Raw genomic sequence first — 9,493 nt, forward strand, 5'->3', positions numbered from 1 at the left:
TTGACCACGCCGCGCCGAGAGCACCAGGGCGGTGGACGACGGCGAGGCCTACGAAGGGAACAACACGGAGCTAGGGAAGACACAACAGTGGCTGCCCACGTGGTGGAGAGTATGAGGGTTGACTGGTTCGGCTGCCGTCGCCGGAAAATAACAGGAGGTGTGGGTGAGTAGAGGGATAGACAGGCCATGGATGCGAGTATGATGGGGCCGTGAGGCCTTCCCGGCAGCACTGCCGGCCACGGGAGGCGGGAGCAGGCGGTTCCGACGGCGCTGGTTTGGGCGGCTGGTGCAGGAAGATCAGAGACTGAAGAAGCACGATTGCCGTTAGATTGACATCTAACGGTCTGACACTGGTAGAGTCGATTGTTGACTAAGTTTCTTTTTTGAGAAACCTTGTGTACGCATGAACTTAGTAGGCCCACAAGTCAGCCTCCAAATTTGTGGCAGACAACATAAAGGCCATTTGTTATTTTTTATAATTTGCAACCCATTTGCTAATTCTTATGTAATTTATTACAGCCCATTTTCTGCCCAGGACCACGGTCAAAAAGTCCAACCTTATTTTGCATATTTCGGTGGAGTCCGAACTATTGTAATCCCGAAATGATAAACATTTTTTAAGAACTTATTGATTTGCCAAAAAAATCATTTTGTTTTTGTAAGCAAATAAGACGTGGGACAATTTAGTTGGTTTAAGCGAAAACCAGTGGTAAAAAAATCAGCATTGGGTGGGAAAAAACAAAAATAAGGATGTAAATATGAAAAGGGAATTTTATGTGTTTTCAATATAATGATACGTGTATATGAACTAGTAAAACTATAGGTAGAGATTAGAAAACGGATGTAGGACATGCGTTTCAAGAGGAAAATAGAACTGGGCTGTGTGTTTGATTCAGTAAAAAAACTGCCTGCGGATGTTGTAAGACAAAATATAACTGACGCTGGCGGGCCAGAGGCCAGTAGATACCTGCTGGATCTTTGTGCCCCGTTGTCGTCATGGGTTGGGCCTATTAAAAACAAAATAACCCTGGGCAATCTACAGCCCAATTGAAACTTGCTCGACCTAAAAAAACAATATATGTGCTCAATAAATGAGAGAATTCTGCAAGTACAGACTGATAACTGGGATGTAGCATGGATATTGTTTTTTTATCGTGATAATAAGTGCATGCACTTGTTTTGAAAAAATTGGAGAACTGGGAATTCGAACGGCGGGTGCTTATGCTACCCATTAAATAAAAATCAGGTGCCTGAAAATTCGTTTTGAATCAAATGATTCAGCTTTATATCCACGTCGAGCCTCGGCGTGATGGTTGGAAGCAAATGCAAGTTCATACCAAAAGATCGTTAACAACAATACCAACTTGCGGACGACAAGGTAGTACAAATACCAATACCAAACTAACTTATAATCTTTTTACTCCTGGACCTAGTGTTCGTCCGGTAGAAAATCTTGCAGAGGACCAGCTCCCGCTCCTTCTCTTGCTCCAGGTCCCGAGGTGGTACTGGTGCATCACCCAGTTGGTCCTCTGTTGGTCGAAGTTCTTGTTGGTGTGCAACACCAGAACCTTTTTTGCTGCCCGTCTACCGGCCATTGACCATCACCGGCAAGGTATTGCCGGTCTTGTGCCACATCGCGTGCATGACGCACTCCGACTGTATCTTGCGACGCGTCCACGCGCCCCTTTTGAACGCCCTGGAATTGCGCTGGAAGAAATGCTTCCTTAGGCCACTCAGTGTGATACCTGCAGTATTGTGGAATACAGGTTTTAGTGTACCTAGTTGGCATTTTCATAACATGTTTGGCATGTTGCAGTCACTTGTTTCACTTTTTATTAACTGTCAAATTGTAATTGCTTCACCAGGTCTGCTCTAAAAAGAAAAATAGAGCTATAAACAAAGGAATATGTTTGTGCAAGTAGATGGCCGATCGGTGTCTTACCTGGAAGTTTCTTAGGTTGGGTGTAACATATGTCGTGCTCGCTGTCGATGGTTGGTATGAACAAATCGATGAGAGACTGAAATCTCGCGCTGTCAGCACTCACTTTGGCCTCAAGGTGCTCGATCAGCTTCTAATCCATGGGATCGAACTTGACGCCAGCCGGCAGCACAGGCCAATCCTTCTTCGACTTACATCGGTAACTCCAGTTATATTGTACTCAATGTATGATCAATCGATGTTTTAAGTGAATGATGAAAGATTTCGACAGATAAGTGGTACTCCAAATCTGAAGTCCAGAATACCCGAACACGCCGCCGGGATTCTTGTGTCACCTCACGCGCAGCGTGTTGTCACGTCAATTCAATGTGTAGACATGACGAATAATTTGACCAACGTATACTAGTACTGCTACTGTACTACTTACTAGTCGTATTTAGTGTCACGATTTACACATAGCTTTAACTAACAAGTACGCACTTGAAGCCTAACTGATATATATATATAGGTAAAACTGTGTCTACCATAGCTTGCCACAGAACTAGTTAAGTGTCCCTAAACTTTTAACAGTTCAAAAGTTATCAAAAAATATGAAATAAATATGGGAGCATCTCTCTAATGTAATAAGATGATCCAACGGAGGGATTGTCAAAATATGCATTTATGTGTCATAGCCAAAAATAATAAGCATTTCAGCTCACTGCGACATAAATATATACTGAACTATTTGTTTTTTTGTCCAAGACACATACAGTCGTATTTCTTAATCCCTCCGTTGGATCATGTTATATTATAGGTGTGTTGGTTCAGTATTTTTTTCAGAATTTTTGAGAACTTTTGCACCGTTGAAACCCTTAACTAGTTCTGTGGCAAGCACTTGTAGAAAATCCTACTCCTATATATATATATATATATATATATATGGCTTCTACACATCATCTCCATCATCATTATCAGTACATCCTACGCAGGTGAGTTAGGATGCACTTGATCCCAGGAAGGTATCTATCCTTCAAACCAGAGGAGTGCTTCAAACTAACAACAGTACATAATATCCAACAAAAGAGGGTCGTGCTACAGCAGCAGAATACATGGCTCAGTCTAGATATCAGCACGAATCAAGTTGTGCATATTTGCTGTTGGCATGAACCATATCGCCGCATGTCGGGTTTGCAAAAGCCATCCATCGCATGGAAGCTTGATGCCTTTCACACACTGAAGATTATCTGGCAACAAGCTGTGTCGATGAATCTCTGGATATGGTGATTCATGAAACCCATGGTATGATGTGTAAACACAGCCCCCCTCGCGAATGGAAGTTGCATAGCACAGTAATCATCGCCGATGATATGATCGATGATTGGTTGGATGATCGGATAATTGAGCCCGAGGAACAAGGAGTGATTGCCGAGGCTGTAAACCTGCCTCCAGTTGAATACGCCTGGCCCAACGGAGCTGGGATCTTTCTCGAACACGAAGCAACCATAGCCATCAATGTCACGAACGTCCCACGCATTGTACTGCATGTGGTTTGATGTAATGGTTTGGTCAATTTGGTACGTGCGAATGAGCATCAAATGACCGCCGTCAGCTGAACGAGCGATAAACCACCACCCATCGGCTGGTATGATTCCATGTCCTGGAATCATGAAGACCAGCGCATTTGCGTCTGCTGCAACAATTCAAATTGGAGACCAAATGGACAAAAATAAACAATCATGTTCAGAGTATGTGTGGAATTAAGATTATTATAACAGTGACACATATCATAGACAGAGAATTGCAATGTCGTGGTCATAATCATACCCCAAGTTAAAAAATAAGCCAATGGCTTTCATATTCTAGCAATATGTCATGGTTCAAACATCATGTAACAATGAGAGGAAACAGCTATGACAGCGCCTACTCATATTCTACCATAGCACTTACTACTACTGTTCTCATATCAACTCTAAGCACTAACATGCGTTGTTATAAAAATCTTGTAAACGAGAGTAACATATAGCAATCATGATGTTATGCTCATAATATGTATTCTAACAATCATTAGATGCCAATTGTTCTCATATCAACTCTAACAATAACATGTGTGGTCATAAAAAACTAGGAAATGAGAGGAACATATAGCAATGGTGTGGTTATAGACATGCTATGCATTCTAAATTTGTAACAAATGAACAGGCAGTCGTATTCATAAGGTAAAGATGAGATGAGATAGAACAATTACACAACGATAGATTCCACCAATATAGGTAGCCAATCTGTGCGTCGACCACGTAAACGATGCCATCATGCACTATAGCATCAGACAGAAATGTTTACTCAACAGGATTGATGATGAGCCATAACCATGTATGGCGACCGGATTCCAGATTGTAAGTGCATCTAGTGCCACCCTAGTTGGTTTTGGAGTATTGACGACAAACCTAGTTGAGGGACTAATGTGTTTGTGAGAATTGCAGGATAACGCAGGTAGAAGTCCCTCATTGATTCGGTTTTCCTACCAGAGATGACCCCTAAAAATGTATGAAGACATTGATGTCAAAGGTGGTATATGAAGATATTCACATTGAAGACTATGACAAGAGAAGACATCGCATGAAGCCTATGGAGCTCGAAGACTTAGATCTTTCGTAGTTCTTTTTCTTCTTTGTTGAGTCATAGGAACCATCGTACTGTTAAGTGGGGTCCAAGAGAACCAGTCAGAATGACTGAACTGATGCTTAACCAAAACCTATGTCTTCGAGTGAAGACTATGAGAGCGAATCTTGTCCAGAGTCGGACAAGTCAGCTTTGCTTGTAGCCCAAGTAAAGTTGCCATGTGAGTTTGAAATCTGACCGTTGGAACACGTGTCAGTTCCTTAGTGACCCAGGGTCATTTCGGACAAATCAGGTCGGGTTGCCTAGTGGCTATAAATAGCCCACCCCCTACAACCATAAATGGTTGGCTGCTCAGAGTTAGTGTACGGCTTTTGTCGTTTGAGAGCAACCCACCTCGAAGCCTTTGAGAGAGAATTCCTTGCAAGGATAAAGCCCTAACCACCCAGAGCCAAAGAGAATTAGGCATCACTTAAGTCTTCTTGTCTGTGTGATCTGAAGACTTATTACACTTGAGGACTGTGAATCCTCCAGCCGGTTAGGCGTCGCGTTCTGAGCATCCAAGAGACATTGTGGATCGCCGGTGAATGAAGTCTGTGAAGGTTTGGGAGTCTACCTTGAAGACTTACCAGAGTGATTGGGCGAGGTATGTGTGACCTTAGCTCAAGGGGAATACGGTGAGGACTGGGTGTCCAGAGCTGCGTGTTCAGGACTGGGTGTCCGGGACTGTGTGTCCTCAGGTTTAAATACCTAGCCGCCCTAACCAGATGTACAGTTGTCATAGCAACTAGAACTGGTCCAACAAATCATTGTCTCCAATGAGTCACTGGTTTCATCCTTCCCTTCCCCTTACTTACTGTTACTCCTTGTGAAGTCATTATATGTTTGTACTATCTTTTGTCTTCACTGAGTGACTGCGTGTTCTGTTTGGCTTCATAATATCTTCCTACCTGATCCTTACTACATTGCTGCCATTAGTCATTGTGCTCTCACTCCATTGAATACTTGACTATGGTTTGCCTAGTGTAGTCTACCTTCCGCTGCATGGTAATAGGTTTATTTCTATCGTTTGTCTTCGAAACTTCCACGTTTTGAAGACTTTCATAAAAATCGCCTATTCACCCCCCTCTACTCGATATAACGCACTTTCAATTGGTATCAGAGCAAGGTACTCTCTTGTTCTGTGTGATTCGGTTTAACCACCTGGAGTTTTAGCTATGTCGATTGCAGGGATAATTAAAGTCTCCGCTGCGTGCCCCGTCTTCGATGGAACTGAATATCCCTACTGGAAGAATAAGATGCGCATGCATCTTGAAGCCATTGACGTCGACCTATGGTATGTCGTCAAGAACGGCGTTCCCAAGGCTGGAGAAGGTGTCACTGCTGCTGATGTCAATAAATTCATTCAACTGGACTCTACTGCCAAGAATATCATCTGTGGTCATCTGACCAAAGGACAATATGGCCGGGTGAGTGCTTTGGAAACATCTAAGCTAGTCTAGGACTGGCTCTCCAAAGTCAACAAAGGCGTCTCAACCCAGAGAGATCAGAGAATCAGTGTCCTTCGCAACCTCTTCAACCACTTCAAGAGAAATGACAATGAGAATGTCCAGCTCACATTTGATCGACTCACTGACATCACGAATGAGCTTCAAGCCCTTGGTGCTACTGAGATCACCAAGCATGAAGTCGTCAAGACAATACTGAGATCACTTGACAGTTCGTTTGACACCATAGCCCTGATGATTCAAGAACGTCCTGATTTCAAGACACTCGATCCGTCTGACATACTTGAGAGGCTCAACACACATGAGTTTCAGCTTTCTGAGAAAAGAGATATCTACGGTCCAAACTATGGGCGAACTCGTGCCTTGAAGGCAAAAGCTGTCTCCTCATCTGAAGAAGAATCTGAGAGCAGTTCGGATGATCCTGAAGATATTGGAAGGGAACTTGCTATGCTTGTGAAGAAGTTCCAAAAATTCACCAAGAAGAAAGGTTTCAGAAAGTCTTCCCGATTAAGTTCAAGGAATGATGAAGCTTCTGCTCATGACTACAAGAAGAAAACATGTCGCAAGTGCAAGAAACCTGGCCACTTCATCTCTGAGTGTTCGCAGTGGGACAATGAGAACAAAAAGAAGAAGAAGAGCAAGGAATATGACTCTGACGACAAGAAGAAGAATAAATACTCAAAGTCTTCTACCAAGTCTTCCTCAAAGTCTTCATCACACAAGAAGAGCTCATCTGGCAAGGCACGTGCATTTGTTGTCAAGGAAATGGATTCAGAGGAGGACTCCGCTTCTGAGGAGGCGGAGGTGGAGTCTGAGGAGGAGTTCGATTCTGGCGTCGCAAGTCTGGCTACAGCATACGTTGCCAAGTCCATCTTCAACACTGAAGACAATGACTTCATCACCGACACCGATGCAAATGACAAGGACTACTCCGCTCCTACCTACTGCTTCATGGCACGCGGTGCCAAGGTAAACACACGCACTACTCACTATCAAACATCTAGTGACGATGACTCTAATTGTGGTTCAAAACCCAGCTACAAAACACTTGCTAAAATTGCAACTGAACAACAGAAAGCCATGGAACATATTCAAAAATTGTTAGACAAAAGCGATGATCTTTTAGGCGTTGAAATGACTCGTTTTGAGTCCTTAATTGAAGACATAAAAAATCTTCACGTTAAGTATGAGGAACTTGAAAGTCGTCATGAAACGCTCTCAACAACTCATGAAAAGCTTTCCTATGCTTATCTTCAAAGGAAGCAAGATCTTGAGAAATTGAGAGCGGCTCATGAAGATCTTCAAAAGGAAAATGAGTCACTTAGCGCCAAACAGATCAGTTCCACTCAGGAAGGATTTGAACCACCATGTCTTAAATGCATTGAGCGTGATAATGCTACTATTGTTGCTGAATGTTCTACTGCTGCTATTGTTGCAATATCTTCAATAGTTGATGTGGGAACTAACCCCTCTGCTGAGGATTCCACTGCTATTGCTAATGAGAATGCTAGGTTGAAGACTTTGCTTGAAACAGTGGTGTACAAAAGTCTTAAAGGGCATCAGACACTATGTGATGTCCTCAAAAAGCAGATCTTGAACCGAAACCCAAGGAAAGAGGGTGTTGGGTTCGTAAGGAAAATGAATGTTGATGGCTCTTACTGGAAACCTAAGCAGTACCCCAAAACCACATGGGTTGCTGCAAAGGAATCTTCAGCAGATCCATCCACTCTATCTGGCTTCACTTGTGCAAACCCCATTGTCATAGATGAATCCTTTGATGCAAACTATAAACTGTTTAAGAATCAGAATGGTGAAGTGTTTGCTAAGTACATTGGTACTAACTGTAGGAATGGACCACCTATGAAGAAGATCTGGGTTCCGAAAAAGTGTTTGGAGAATCTTCCTGTGAATGTCATCATGACACCACACGTGAAGAAGACAAACCCCAGACCACAGGCTTCATACGGTCCAAAGGCTTCATACAGATAGAGGACTCACCTGAGTTGGACTAACGCAAATGTTTTGCAGGGAAACCATACTCAGGCCTATGAATATGAGCGCGGTTCATCAAACCGCCATGTTCATAAGACCAAGAACTATTCCACTTATTCTTATGAGTACTATTGTCCACCTGCAAGACTGTTTGCTAGGGCTCCAAAGCCAAAGTTCTCAGATGCTGCACTTAGACTTATTGCTTCTAAGCCACCCTTGAAGATGTGGGTGGCTAAGAAAGCTTAACTCTCTTTTGCAGGGAAAGGTCTCCACCAGAAAACCAAAATCGTCTGACGCTATTGCTGGGGACCTTAAACATCTTGTAGGGCGCAAGATCAAATGCCCGAATGGTCTTACTATGTACTTCATTCCTGAATCGCTTGCCACTCTCCCTATTAGTCCTAATCTGGATCTAAGCTTTCATAACCCACTGGTTCGTCAAATGTTTTTGCTTCACAATTCTCTTCGTGAAGCCTATCCCCCTAACTGCACTGTAGGGTACGACACCAACGTCTTCAGAATGGATTATTGATAGTGGGTGTACCAATCACATGACTGGCAAAAGAAGCCTTCTTATGGACTCAACCTTATGTCCATCCGACAAGGGTCACATCACATTTGCTGACACTGGTAAAAGTAAGGTATTGGGCCTAGGAAGAGTTGCAATCTCAAAGAATCAACACATGGATAAATTCATGCTAGTTGAATCCCTTGGCTTCAACTTAATGTCTGTCTCAATGCTTTGCGATTTGAACATGATCGTAATATTTGGAAAATATCGCTGCCTTATACTAATGGAATCTGACAAGTCTCTAGTGTTTGAAGGGTATCGAAAAGATGATTTGTACGTGGTAGATTTCTCAGCAGGACCACAGCTTGCCGTATGTCTTCTAGCAAAAGCTTCAGAATGCTGGCTCTGGCATCGGAGGCTAGGGCATGCTGGCATGAGGAACCTCCACACCCTTGCAAAGAAGAAGCATGTCATAGGCATCAAGGGCATCAGGTTCAAGAAAGATCACTTATGCGGTGCCTGTGAAGCAGGAAAGATGACGAGGGCCAAACATCCCTCGAAGACAATCATGACAACTACTCGACCCTTCGAACCGCTCCACGTGGATCTTTTCGGTCCCACTCATTACTTAACTCTTACTACTACTGCTTGTCTCTATGGCTTTGTCATTGTTGATGATTATTCTAGATATACTTGGGTGCACATAATCCTCTACAAGACTGAAGTGCAGGATGTCTTCAGACGCTTCGCCAATCGAGCAATGAACAACTATGGCGCTAAGATAAAGCACATCAGAAGTGACAATGGCACTGAATTCAAGAACACCGGCCTTGATACATATCTTGATACCTTGGGCATCACACATGAATTCTCAGCCCCGTACACGCCACAGCAGAATGGCGTCGTCGAACGCAAGAACATAACACTCATTGAGATGGCCCGAAG

Source organism: Triticum dicoccoides, chromosome 4A (genome assembly GCF_002162155.2).
Source record: "Triticum dicoccoides isolate Atlit2015 ecotype Zavitan chromosome 4A, WEW_v2.0, whole genome shotgun sequence".
NCBI lineage: Eukaryota > Viridiplantae > Streptophyta > Magnoliopsida > Poales > Poaceae > Triticum > Triticum dicoccoides.